We start from the raw sequence: 15,501 nt of genomic DNA on the forward strand, positions 1-15,501 counted from the left end.
CTGGCCATTTCATTTCAGCTTCAATGCATATGTCAAAATGATTCAGAGTAGTGTAGCTGGTATTTGAATACAAGGAAAGGAAGAGTAGGATCAGCAGCAGTAGAAACAACGCAGCAACAACAAACAAACATTAGCAGTAATGCAATAGCCCAGAAACAGAGTTTGAAAACCGGTGGAGCAGTAACCCAAAAACCAACCAGACTTAGGAAAAACCAAGCGAAGACCCAGAAATCCCAATAACTATCACAGACACGACAGAATGAACCCAAAAAAAAAAGAGGCAATGGGATAATTCTGATTTTTGTTCTTTAAGACTCGAAGTAGAACACTCTCAAACTATTAACTCTCTATGATTTCTGAAAATCAGTTCTTTTCTCTCAATCCTCAACTCTCAAGATTAAAAGTCTGTTTTTATCTCCTCTTTAGTTCTGAAATTTCTCTCTCCAAATTCAGTCCCCCTTTAAGTGTCAAATGGGTCCTCTTTTATATCCAAAGCAAGACTCCTCCTTTTCTTTTTACCTATTTCCTTTTTACTTTTTGAACTATTATTACTACCCCTTTTTACCTCTTTTTACTTTTTAGCCCAATATTCTTCTAATATGTATACCTTTTAACTTTTATTATTACCTATACTATTTCTAATTTTTAATTAAGTAAAAGCAGTCAACACGGACCCCACGGTTCCCCCCTTTTTCAGTGGTCAAAGAAGACCTTGTTATTAACCCCCCTCCTTTTTACTTTACATCATTATGTCTTGTTCCCCACTACCACTTAAATAAATATATTAGATTCCCACTACCATATGTCTTGTTCCACACTATAATATTTTATTATTATTAGAGCTTAGTGGACGGAGCACTTAAATTAAATAAATCTGCAATTGGTTAATTCCCGTATTACCCCCTAAAACTATTGTTACTGCCCTGATTCAAAAAAATCTGTTCAAACTTCAAAAATTATCTAAGAACTAAAATCAAATTACCAGCTATAACCAATTCACCTAATCAATTAACCAAAATATAGTAGCTATAACCAATTCTTAATCAAATTCAATCAGCAAATTCAAACTAAATGATGAACAACAAAGAAACAACTGGAATTATTTTGATTGGACAATATTTTTAAACAACAAACCTACTTTCAGATTCAACAATAATAACAAACAAGTATATTCAAATCACTAAGTTCAAATTCAAATTAAACTTAAACGGAATAAATAAACAGATTCAAATCACTAAACTCAATAATCAATTGAACCTCAAACTAAATCTAATAATATTACAACCAAGATGAAGGATTCAAGTTATCAAACTAACACACTTCTATATTAAAACTAAATTCTTTTAAATGAATAAAAACAAACTGAAGAAATAATCAAGAAACGATAAACCACGAACAAGAAAGAAACAAACATACACTGATTTCGGATCCGAGAATATCAAGCAAAATACGGACAGAAATGAAACTTAAACCAACTAACCGGATCGAAACAACGACGAACTCAAACGGAAACCAATCTGCCCGGAAACTTTGAAACCAAAACAACTCGAATCTGCCCGGAAATTTTGTATATTTTCCGATTGATTTCAGGAGATGAAGCTGGACGACGAAAACGACCACGAACCGGATGACGAAGATGGGTGAGGCAGCAGAGGTGAAGCAGCAGCAGCCATGACGTTCGTCGCTTGGTTGTTCCGACGAAGATGAAGGAAACAGCGGCCATGGCGGACTGGCTATGCAAGTCATGACGATGGGGGTGGTTCCTAGCAGTTCGTCTGGTGAAGGAGGCGGGCTGACTGGTCGACGCTACTGAGGGTCGTTTGGTGGTTGACGGACTGTTGTTTCAGGTGGTCGTTGCTGCGTGATCGAGCTGGAGGTCGTTCATGGCTGGTTTTGTTGCTTGTGATGAGGAGATGAAGCTGAAGGGGTTGTAACGATGGTGGGGACGATGAAGGCGAGAAAGGCGAAAGGCGCAGCCATGGTCAAAGTTGGACGAAGCAGCAGCAGCCATGGGAGGGGAGCTTGGGGTGCTAGGGCTTGGAGAGGATGAAGAAGAGAGGGGGGCGGGTAGTTTTTTAGGTTTAGGGTTTTGTTTTGTGAAATGAAAGATAGGGAGATAGGGGTGTTGGGTCTTTGGGGTTATGTACTGGGTCGACCCGGGTCGAAATGGACCGGGTCGTAGGGGAAGGTTGGGTATCTTTGGGCCTGTGGTTTAAAATTGAAGAAAAGGCCCAATTCGGTCTTTTTCTATTTTTGTTCTTTTCTATTTATTCAATTTCCTAATTAATAAAGCTAAAAATGCTAAGATTAAATTATAAAACTCAAAATTATCTAAAAAAACTAATTAACTCCTAACAACAATTATTGCACATTTAAATAGCAATTAACGATAAAATCACACAATTTGGACGTTAAATGCTAAAAATGCAACGTACGTTATTTTTTATGATTTTTATTTTGTAAAACAAACTTAATTAAATATTAAATACAAACGCAACATATTTTTATATTTTTATTAATTTAAACAAATAAATATTCACAGACAAAAATACAAATAATTATCCAAAAGTGCCACGTAAAATTCAAAAATTGCACATAAAGGAAAATTGTTTTATTTGAATTTTTTGGGAGTAATTCTCATTTGGGCAAAAATCACGTGCTCACAGCGGTAATCGACACACACCCTGATCTTCCCATCTTTCTTCGGCACTGGCACCACATTAGCCAACCAATCAGGATATCGAGTGACCCGAATAACCTTTGCTTGCAGCTGCTTGGTTACTTCTTCTTTAATGTTCACACTCATATCTGTCTTGAACTTCCTCAATTTCTGCTTGACGGGAGGGCATGCCGGGTCAGTGGGCAATTTGTGAACCACTAAATCCGTGCTCAACCCCGGCATGTCATCATACGACCATGCAAAAACATCTTTGAACTCAATAAGTGCTTTGATTAGTTCTTCCCTGATATTTGGTGCAATGTGGATGCTTATTTTAGTTTCCCGGATATCATCTGCATCCCCTAAATTGATGGCTTCTGTGTCATTTAAGTTGGGCTTGGATTTCTCTTCAAACTGGCTTAACTCTCTGTTTATCTCTTCGAAGGCTTCATCCTCATCGTATTCCGATTCATCATCATAATCGACCTCTTGTACAATTATTCGGAATTAGATTGATTTTTTAGACTGAGTTGCAGATCCGTTGTGCATGCCATGTCATTAGAACCAGTATGAAAAGAACTGTTCAGAAAGAGAAAAAGAAGAAAACAAAATTAAAACAAAATAAAGAGAGAAAACTTTCACTTTATTAAACTGCGGGATAACAGAGTTTCACACTTTTGCCGAATACAAAAAAAATAAAACAAAAACTGGATTACAACTCTGGAATAATCCAGAAAACAAGAGAGAAAAATCCAGAGCCTACTACCAAGACTCCCTCCGGGTAGGAAGAGGAGTAGTTGTCCAATTGTTGACATTGGCCCTAGGCCCCACAAATTGTATGTCTGCTTTACTGGAACCCTCTCCAGCTTCTATCATGTTGACATCAGCGAACAACCTTTCAAAGCCCTCATTCAAATCTCCATCTGGCCCGATCAGTGGTCTGAGAACTTTCGGGACCGACAACTTTCTGAAACCTGCTCTGACAAATGATATGGATAGGCGCGGGATTGGTTTAGGAAAGACCCAGACTCTTTTCTTCAACTTGCGGGCCCGCTTTACATCCGCTGCGGTAGGCTTGAATCCTAACCCAAAAGTATCCAGGTTCTTGGGCAAGGAAACTGGCTGTACAATACCCTGCAGATCAACCCCCAAACCTTTTCCTGGTACAAACCCGCTGTTTAGCATTTTCGAGGCTATCATGAAGGTCGCAGCCGCGATTCTGGGAAGTGGAAGGACCCCGCCCTCAGGAATTTTGTCTACTCAGACTGCATCAAAAACCTGATAAACCCATGGGCCCTTGTCATTGTCGGTTTCTATGAAGGGCATAATGGCATCACTAACGGCATGTGTACCGTCATCCCCGTGTATCACAATCTCTTGTCTATCCCATTCAAATTTGACCATCTGATGCAGTGTAGAAGGCACTGCTTTGGCTGCGTGGATCCAGGGTCGCCCAAACAGAAGATTATACGACACCGCCACAGCTATCACTTGAAATTCCATGGTGAACTCGACCGGACCAATTGTCAATTCCAGCATGATATCACCCACTATGTCAGTACCACCCCCATCAAAACCTCGGACGCAGACGTTGTTCTTGTGAATCCTATCATCATCAACTTTCAGTTTGTTCAGAGTGGCCAAAGGACAGATATTGGCACTGGGCCCATTATCAATCAGTACTCGAGTGACCACCGAGTCTTCGCATTTTGCAGTCAAATAGAGTGTTTTGTTGTGTTCTGTACCCTCTACTGGCAACTCATCGTCAGAGAATGTCACTCGGTTTACCTCGAAGATTTTGTGCACTATTTTCTCCAAATGATTCACTGAGAGCTTGTCCGGAACATGGGCTTCGTTCAGAATCTTCATTAATGCCCGACAATGATCGCTTGAATGGATCAACAAGGATAGCAACGAAATCTGGGTCGGGGTCTTCCTCAACTGCTCTACAATGGAGTAGTCATGTGCCTTCATCTTCTTCAAAAACTCCTCTACTTCTTCCTCCGTCACTGGCTTCTTTATTGTTAAAGGATTGGCCCTTCTCAATTCTGCGGGAGCAAAACACCTTCCCGAACGAGTTAACCCCTGGGCCTCGCATACTTCTTCCACAACCTCCTTCCCCTTATGCATCACCGTCACTTGACTGTAGCTCCAGGGCATATCTTTCTCACTTGTTATCGGCAACTGCATTACTGGCATGATAACAACTGGTTCTATGCGAGCCCCCTTCACAACTAACATTGGTGCTCTTGGTACTCCCTGTAGCACTACCTTGATAGGCTCTGGCTTCTTCCCCTTTACCATAACTGGCTTGTCATCTACCCTTCCCAACTGTACCACTGCCTTTCTACTGGTTGGCCTTTCGTTTGGACTGGCACGAATCATCATTACCGTTTGTGAGGGTTTCTTGGGCTCCCCTCCTTCGTGCATTAGTTCGATCATGTGAGCCTCATGGTGCACCGGCAACGGGTTCTCATTGATGTTGGGTGCCTCTGGTGCCTGAACCTCGATCCTATTTGTGTCAATAAGATCTTGTACGACAGTCTTCAACTTCCAACACTTCTCAGTATCATGCCCGGGAGCCCCCGAACAATATTCAAAGCTTACTGAGTGGTCCATATTTTTGGGAAGGGGATTTGGCAATCTAGGTTCAACAGGACTCAACAGGCCTAATTGCCTCAATTTAAGGAACAGAGTAGCATAGGTTTCTCCCAATGGAGTGAATGTTCTCTGTTTGTGCACCCTTTCATTCCTGAAAGCATGATTTCCGCGGAAGCTTGGCCCTGAAGGATTCCTGTAGGCCCTTGGTGGTGGATGTGTGTTTTGTGGAGGTGGATATGTATGTTGGGGATCCAGCGCACGCCATCGCAGGCGAGCCGGAGGCTTGGTGTAAGTTTGGGCGTGATGGACGGAGAAATGTGGCTCTTGTGGTGGATAATAGGGTTGTGGAGGGTTGTATGGAGTGTGTGGATAATTTGGGTGATGGGGTCTAGGTTGGTAGCGAGGGGAAGGTCCTCTGGATCTGGACCAAGTACCTGCTTCGACTGTTGCGACCTCCTCTCTCTTCTTTTTCCCGAGCGCACCTCCCATGCCGCTTTGGATAGCCTGAGTTGTGGCCTTGATTGCCGAATAGCTCATTATCTTGTTGGAACTGAGTCCCTCTTCAACCATACCGCCCATCTTTATTACTTCGTTGAAAGATTTACCAACTGACGTCACCAGGTGACCAAAGTAAGTTGGCTCCAAAGTTTGTAAGAAGTAGTCCACCATTTCACCTTCCCTCATTGGTGGATCGACTCTTGCTGCTTGTTCTCTCCAACGGAATCCGAATTCCCTGAAGCTCTCTCCGGGCTTTTTCTCAAGTTTCAACAGTGTGAGATGGTCAGGGACGATCTCAAGGTTATACTGGAAGTGACCTGCAAATGTTTGTGCTAGATCGTCCCAGGTATACCACCTGCTAGGATCCGGCCTCGTGTACCATTCCAGTGCGGACCCGCTTAAGCTTTGACCAAAATAAGTTATCAACAGCTCATCCTTTCCACCTGCCCCTCTCATCTTACTACAGAAACCTCGTAGATGTGCCATGGGATCACCATGTCTCTCATATAGATCAAACTTTGGCATCTTAAAACCTGCCGGCAATTGAACATCGGGTAAGGGACACAGATATTTGTAGGCCACACTAACTTGGCTGCCCAATCCATGCATATTCCTGAAGGATTGCTCCAGGCTTTTCACTTTACGAAACACTTCGTCCTGCTCTGGGTTCTTAGCCGGCCTCTCAGTTTCTACCGGGAGTTGAAGGTGAGGGGTGTAAGTGTATGGCTCGGGTGCTTTGAAGGTGAGTTCGGGAGGATAGTATTGGTTGTCGTGAACCTGAAACACTGGTTCATCGGATGATTTTTGCAATGTGTCGGGTGGAGGTGCCACAAAAATAGGAACAATTGGTGGATGAGGGTTTTGTTTGGGTGGTGGAGCTTGGGGATTATAGGAAGTTTCCCCTTGATAGTATTGGGCAACGGGGAAGCTCGTTGATGGACCAGTGGAAGGGTGTTCCGGAGTCCGAGCCGGTGAGAGGGTAGGAGTAGGGGAAGTATTGGTGATGTTTGTCCCCTAGCCCAGGCTAAGTACATCCCAACTATCTCTTGTCTCAACCTGTCTACTCCTCCTTCATCATTTGCATCTCCGTCTTTTCCTCCTCAACACTTTTGTCCGAACCAGACATACTTTTCGGAATGGGCCCTTTAGATCTTTTGTGGTAATGGTAATCTGCCAGAGCGTTCTAACGAGCTAACTGTTTTGAAATCTTTTTCTGAATAAACAACAAACTTGTTAGCGTTAGAGTTTAATACATATTGCAATTTCACGTTGGGGAATGCAATGTTCCTAGGCAGTTTAACCATTTCTAACATGTCTTTGCTTCGACTGCATGCGTCATTCCGGCTTTCTTTCTTTATATCTCTTTTTATGTCCTTCTTTTCCTTTCTTTTATTCACCTTGCCTTTTCTTTTCCTTTTTAGTGGTGGTCGAATCTTATGTGGATTGCCTACGTATCATAGCCCCGCATGAATCAGACCGGGCGTAGTTCTGCCATATAAATGCGAAAGCAAATTTTGGGAATTTTCCATTTTCTTTACTGAAACATTATAATACAAACTAAACATTTTTTGGAAAGGAGAACAAACCCGACGTAAAACCAATTACGGACTAAAAAAAAACTACTGACACATTTTGATGCAAAAGAGAATATACAGACAGACAACAGACTCTAAAAACAAAAACACTGACTCGAACTATGAATACATTAAAGCTCCAAAAGTTGGTGCCCGCGAGGCATCGCTTGGCCTTGCCGCGGGCTTTCTTGCGACATCCCTTTCAAGTTGTTCCAGTTCGTACATTGTCCGCTTGACGAAAATCATTATTGCTGACATGAAGGTAGTACGGGTCATGTCTTCGCACATTCGGCATCTCCTAATGATGGCATGGGCAATAGTCCCAATCTTGTTCCTGGTTCGACCTTTTTCTATGAGCAGGCGCCTTATCTGATCCCTATAGTCCCCCAAAACCCGAGAATCCTGGAGATGCTGCCTTTGCAGCTGCCGTATTTCATCTTCCATTCGAGCCAGTAAATCGTAACAGTGTCCACTTTTGATTTCATAAGCTTCAGCTTGCTTAGCTGATTTGTCCTTGAGGGTGGTCATTTTCCTTTTTAGACTGACAATGGTCTTTTCATAATCTTTCCTTGCCTGCTGTAGGTACTGTGTGCGCTCTTTCGTTCTCTTTGCCAATTGTACTTGGAGTTGTGCTATGGTACCCTCAGATTTCTTGAAATCATCCCGGTGCTCAATGATTTCCTTCTTTAGTCCGTTAATCAATCTTTCATCTGACCGACTCCTTTGCTGATTGTCAGCATCTATCCTCATTTGTCGGATCTGAGCCTTGAGAGCCTCATTTTCTTGGGCTAACTTGTTCTCTCCTTTATCGGCAGCAACTTGTACCTTGTTCAAAAATTTCAGATCCTTGATCTATTGTTTCAGCTTGCCTACTTCGGCCCGGTATTCGCGCTCTTTGGCCAACCAGTCCCACGGTTCTTGTGACGCCTCAACAAACTCTTGAATGTGAGGTTTTTTGGTTGGCCGTTCTGGCTCGTCCCTTACAACGTCTCTCTTCCTGTACCAGGCGATATAAGCAGGTGAGACTTCGCCTCTGGATGGGTCGCGCACTCAAGTGTTTACCGTTAAATACTGGCATTCATTCCATATACAACGAACGGTTTCTTCATGAAATTGGCCGTTGGTGCTAACCTCGATCGCATGAACACTGAGATCTTCATCTGGGTGTACCACTTGACACCTCCCTAACTGTCTCATCACCCGGTAAGGCGCATAAGGCTGAATGCCTCGGAGTCCCATTAAGAGGAAGTAAGGACCCGTGGCGGGCATGTACACAATTTCTTCAACAGGAAGCCAACCCAATGTCCACCCTATTTGTGCTGCAGTGATGGCGCGAAGGCAAGATGCCCAGTCTTCAGACCCTTCTGGCAATTTGAGCCCTGAAACCCTCGTGTTATATTCTTCAATGCAACCTTCGTTTGTAGATCTATAGCTTATATACTGAGGATGATGACACAAGTGCTCGATCATCCACATTTGCAATAACAAATTGCATCCTTCGAAAAAATATGCTCCGGCTTTACAAGCTGTGAGAACTCGGTATATCTCGGACACTATCATAGGGGCAAGCGTGCTTTTTTTGTTGGTAATTAGGACCTTGACGACTCCAGCCACCTTCAAATCAATATTTCTGTCTTTCTGAGGAAATATCAAAATGCCTAAGAATGCTACCATGAAGGCAAACCGCCTATGTTCATCCCATTTTGTCTGATTTCCTCTGCTGCAAACCCCGCTTTCCAGATCATCGAACCTCCTATATGCCCATACCTCTGGTATATGAACTGCAGAGTAGAAAAACCCATATCCAATTCAGAGTATGGGACTCCCTTGCTTATCTTTAGCAGATCCATGAACTTGTGCGAATTGACGGCTCTTGGAGCAATCAGATATTTGTGCCTTAGCCCCTTAGTAATGTCTATATAACCTTTTACCTCTTCTAAGGTTGGGGTGAGTTTAAAATCTGAGAAGTGGAATATGTTGTGGGCCGGGTCCCAAAATGTAACCAAAGTTTTTATGATGTCACATCTGGGTCTGACGTTCAACAAACTAGTGAGGCCTCCCAGATGTGATTTGATCTTATCTTGCTCTGACTCTTCCAAATCTTCCCACCACAAGCGCAACTCCAAAGGGATCTTGCTCCTAACTGTTACCTGCAAATTTGGACCCGTGCTCATTCTGCACGTTTGTTTGGGGTGATTAAGACTCATTGGACTAAAAGGTAGAATTGACACACATTTAAAAACTCCGGTCTTGTCAATACGGCCTTTCAGCACTTCGAAGAAGATTTAAAGGCTGTGTTTTACCAACCGGACAAAACCTTAAAAATGACCAAAAGTGGTTGTTCTCGCAAAAACAGCCTTCCGGCGTCTTTTTAGGGACATTCGGCTATTTTTACAAGAATGGAATCACCCGACTTATTTATGATGAAAAATTAAAAATTTTGACTTTTTTTTTGGCTATTTTTTGCAAAAGGGGAGGTTGGACCCGATGAGGGTTGCCTACGTATCTCACATCCTGTGAGAATCAAACCGGCGTAGTTCGGGCCATGACAATAAACTGATTCTGACAACAAGACTTGTTTAAACAAATTACACTAAAAACATTTTTTTTCTATTTTCACAAAATTTTGGCAGAGTTCGTCGGTAACTCAGAATTATCTCTCTACACTGCTATTTACTTTTCTTTTCTTTTCTTTTCCAATATTCCAGTATTTTCAGAAGCCGGTCAGCATGCAAGTCAAATAAATGCATAAAACAAACAGGATGCAGTAGGATGGTCTTTTTTATTTCAGGTCGCTTGTCCTAGACGGACCCAACCCCTGTGTTGAGTCCCCTAAGTCAAGTGCACATGATGCAAATAAGCGTTCCTACTAGGGATCCGGCATGAGGTTTTGTTATACTAGGTTTATCCTGGGTGTTTGTTCTAGACCTGGCTTACCCGAGCGGACAACTCGAGCCGAGGATGGGAACTGCGTACTGATAACCAAAAGATCATCCGGTTTTGCATCTCCTCTGAATCCTCGTTCTATTTTGGGATGTGACACTAACAGAAAGAAGTCACGACCAGCGTGCACTCCTCAAGAGAGAGAAGAGAGGGATTTTGTAGCAGTTTATATATACAGTTCAGATAATATCAAAGCGGTAAAAGCAACATTTTAGCACATTAGGACAAAACATGTAATAAAATCAGATAATAAATAAAGCCAAATATAACAATTCATCTAAGCTCGAATTCTGAACCCTGAACCAGAGATTCTGGGTTATGTCCCCAACGGAGTCGCCAGAGCTATCACACCTCCTTTTGGCCCGCGCCAGTAGGGGCATAGAGGGAGTTTTTTCAATTAAAGGACAATCAAAACGGGATTTGTTGTTTAAAGATTCAGAGTCGCCACTTGGGAGATTTGTGGTGTCCCAAGTCACCGGTTGAATCCCGAATCGAGTAAAAGAATGACTTTGTTTAACAGTCTGCGCACCAGAAATCTGGATAAGGAATTCTGTTAACCCGGGAGAAGGTGTTTGGCATTCCCGAGTTCCGTGGTTCTAGCACAGTCGCTCAACTATCATATTCGGCTTGATTATCTGATTTTATACAATTATGAACCTACGTGCAAATTTTAACTGTTTACCGCTTTTGTTATTATTTATTCAAAGAATTGCAACGTCGTGAGAATGCATCTCGAATTGCGCCACATAAACGTACCCACAATTTTCGATATGTTCCAACTTCGTTGAGATTTGGATTTGGGTCACATAAATGTGCACCTGAGTTTAGAAAGATAACATTATTAAATACGCGCCTAAAGATACTAACGCGTTGTTATTTTGAGAAAAACCGTAAAGTTCGCTATACGGCCTGTCTCGAAATTTAAGCATTTTAAATAACTGTCCGTGGAGGGCCCCGCAGTTTGTGTATTCTTGTTTGTCGAGGCTCGTCTCATTATTTTTTTTTTTAAGGAATTTGCAACGTCATGGAAATGCATACCACGTCACAATCAATGTACCAGTGATTACGACACCTTTTGACTTCGTTGAGATTCGGATTTGGGTCACATAAATGTACACCCAAGTTTAAGAAAGTAAATTATTAAAAGTACGCACCTAACAGTGACTAACGCGTTATTACTTTTGGGAAAAAGGCCTTGAAATTCGCTAAGCGGCCGATCCCGAGTTCTAAGTCATTAATATATATACAATCGTGAGGGCCCCGCAATCGGTGAGTTTTACTAGGCGAGGCTCATCTCGTTTATTTTGAAAGGACAATCCTAAAGTGACTACATTTTTCTATTAAGTTCGTCTCTAAAATAAAAGAGAAGAGGTCCTAATTAGTTACATGTTTATAAGCTCGTGCCTCTTATTGTTTATTAGATTAAGACAAATGCAAACGGAGAATTGCAACAGAGCTTACTCAAGGGAGATTGTATCGTTCCTTATTCTATTAGCTAATAACACTAAAGTTGAGATTATGAATAGAACACGAGATTGACACCCAGTAATATCAAAACAAACTAACTATTCTTTGATTAATTTAAACTAACATTATTAGATGAATTGAACTATTGGAACTAACTATGTGTAATACAAAGCCATTTTTTTAACTCTTTTTACGACTTGTCGAAGAAATGCGTCAATGCTTAAAACCTGACATCAGGCTAACATCAATCACTAACATTCGAGAATATTAGTTACTAACATTATTCACATTGCTATTTAAAATGATGTTACTCAAGTGAACTCGCAATTTCAGAACTAACCCTATTAAACCAACATGCTGATTTCCATGAACTATTTGAACCTGTTTCGTGGCATAACCTATCTGAAACTATTACACGACTACTGGAAAAAAAAGAATTAACTACACTATATTTCCTAACTAGTAATCACAAACTAAAGTTAATTACAATTGATATTCACATGTTTGGTAGAAATAGATTCAACAGTCCAGTTTATGCATTCCAAAGTCATTCTAATACAGGCTATGCGGTATCAAGTGAACTACTGCTTATACATTAAATTAAATACAAAGAAACAGGAGACATTCAGAAATTCATTCCAACAACTCTTTACTGCCTTTCCATTAAATTTGAGAGCTTTAGAACATGTACTTGGATAATGGAAATACAAGAAGATGAAGGAGCAGTCAACAATAGTAGTAACACAGCAAAACAACAGCAACCCAACAGCATCAGTTCAAACCAAATTCGAGGCTGAAAAAAAATTTGAAGAAAACCAAACAAGCTCGATAGAACAGCCCCAAAACATTGTAAAAGACTAAACAGCAACAACCAACATCACCACAAACAGACTCAACCACGCGTGTATTAAACCCAAAACTGAACTCGTAGACCACTGAACCAATTAAGCATTCAAGAAGGAATCAGGTTCACTGTCCCGAATTCGAGTTACTCCTACAGATGCAATGAAAAAACCTTTTCTTTCTTTTTGTTTCCTCTTTTTTAAACTCTCCAGCACTCTTTTAAGATTTTTAGAATCTTTTTTCTCCTCTCAAAAACTAGCCTCTTTCTTACTCTCAAATTACTGAACTTTTTAAATGTTAAAAATCCAGCTTAGACTCTAAGAAAAATATGGAAGAGAAACGATTTTCTTCCTCCAAAAAACCCGCCCCTTTTTCTGTCTTGAAATGACCCTGTTTATAACCCAAAGCAGGTATGGGCAACATATTTTAATCAATCCTTTTTTAAGCTTTTCATACCATTATGTTTTGTTTCCCACATTTGCATGTCTTGTTCCCCACTATATTAAACAAATGTATTAGTTCCCACTACCACATGTCTTGTCTTTATTTAATTCCCTTATTCTCCACTACTGCATGCTTTGTCCCACACTATATTAAACAATGCATTATTGCTCACTACCATATGTCTTGTCCCCCCACTATGTATTAAACAATGTATTAATTCCCACCATCATATGTCTTGTCCCCCACTAGGTATTATTTTAATATTATTAATGCCTAGTGGACGGAGCACTCAAATTAATCATTTTTTTAAGACTCATTTCCCATATTACCCCTGAAACTACTGAAATTACCATTCTACCCCCATCCCCTTTGATCTGTATTACAAACCATATCAGCTATAACTAATTCATCTAATCAATTATCCAATTAATAATCAAACTCTGAATAAACAAACTCGCCAAACAAACTCCTAATCGACAACGTTCATGAATTAACAACAGAGTCATATTCATATCAGAACAAACTTAACGGAACAAGCGAGTAGATTTCAATCACTAAACTTGAGCATCAATCGAACTCAAAACAGTAGGAAAGTCGTCAAAACGCACACACACACAATTTCAACGAATATGCAGTAGGAATATCATGCGAAAATTTTATCAAAAATGAAACCACATATTAAAACGAAACCAAAGGAAAAAGCAACAAGAATCCGTGAACGAACTATGGCTGACCTTTATGCTAACGATCTGACGTCGAACAATGTTGAACTTCTGATGAAACACAACTTCGTTCGCAACACTATTTCAACGCTTGACTAACAGACACGGACTCGAATGGAACCTCGACGTACTGCCTCAACGTATGACTGAGCATGACCTCGGATGGCTGGTGTTTGGAGACGGCCTGGGAGACGACTATTTCAGGTCGTGGGGGAGCTGGGGCGGTAACGATGGTGAGGCTGGTTGGTTTCGTCGCCGGCTTGGTGGTTCGTCGACGGACTGTGCGTGTGCGTGTGACAGAGCTGCTGGTCGTGAGGGTGTTGAAGACGAAGCTCAGGCGTGGTGGTTTGGAGAGGGACATGGTCATGGTGGAGTTGGACGTTGGGTTATGGTGGTTCGTCGACGGGAATGGAGGGGTGGGCTATTTGATATGGCCGACGGACTGTGTGTGTGTGTTGAGTAGTGACTGATGAAGAAGAAGAAGAAGAAGAAGAAGCGGCCATGGCGGACTGGCTGGAGCTTGTTTTGGTGGCTCGTCTACGGTGGTCGTTTGGGGAAGATGAAGACGGGAGGGCAGTCATGGAGGGTGGACGTTTGGACGACGATGGGTGAAGCAGCAGCAGCAGCAGCGCTGCTTGACGTGAGGGACGATGGGGACGAAGAAGATGCAGAAGGGCAGCCATGGAGGTGAGGGGGAAGGGGGGTGGTTTGGAGAAGATGAAGAGGAGAGGGGGCAGGTGGTTTTAGGGTTTTCTTTTGGTGAAAATGAGGGGTTGGGGTTCGTTTGGGTTATGGGGCGGACCGGGTCGGGTCGACCGGGTGGGGGTTTGGTTCTTTGGGCCTGTGGTTTAAAATTGAAGAAAAGGCCCAATCCGATTTTCTTCTTCTTTTATTTCCATTTCTTCTTTTTTTTTCTTAAAATAAAACTAAAATTCTAAAAATTCTAAATTAACCAATAGAACTAAATTAATTTATAAAAGTACTTATTAACTCTTAATAACAATTAAGACACAATTACATAGCAATTAACGATAAAATCACACAATTTGGACATTAAATGCTAAAACTACAACGTACATTATTTTTATGATTTTTGTTCTTGTAAAACAAACTTAATTGCTCCTAATTGTAGAATTAAATCCTAAATGCAAATGCAACATATTTTGTATTTTCTAAAACATGCACAGACAAATACAAATAATTATCCAAAAATGCCACGAAAATTCTCAAAATTGCACACAAAGGAAAATTGTTTTATTTTGAATTTTTGGGAGTAGTTCTCATAGGGCAAAAATCGCGTGCTCACAATGTCAGGGTGTAACTCGAATGTTTTTCTTTAGTTTCTTGTCTTTTAATTTCCAATGTAAACCCTGTTATCTTCAAATTCAAAGAAATGAAATCATATTTCATCGTCCATCCTTCTTTATTCTTTCTGATTTTGTTATTTTTTCTCTTTTTTCTTTCAGCTCTAATAATGTGGCTTTAAATAACATGACATGCTTGCGGACTCCATGCCTAGATCCAAACACGCTGTCTAACTGCGAAATAATGAACCAAGAACCGGAATATGATGAAGAAGAGGCTTTTAAGGAAATAAATCGAGAATTGGAACAATTTGAGAATAAACCTAAGCCAAACTTAAATGAAACCGATCCGGTTAATTTGGGTAGCTCTGAAGAAGTCAAAGAAACCAAGATAAGCATTCATACAGATGAAAGAACCAGGGACGCATTGATCCAACTTTTGTTTG

The sequence above is a fragment of the Nicotiana tabacum genome, chromosome 8 (genome assembly GCF_000715075.1).
Source record: "Nicotiana tabacum cultivar K326 chromosome 8, ASM71507v2, whole genome shotgun sequence".
Taxonomy (NCBI): domain Eukaryota; kingdom Viridiplantae; phylum Streptophyta; class Magnoliopsida; order Solanales; family Solanaceae; genus Nicotiana; species Nicotiana tabacum.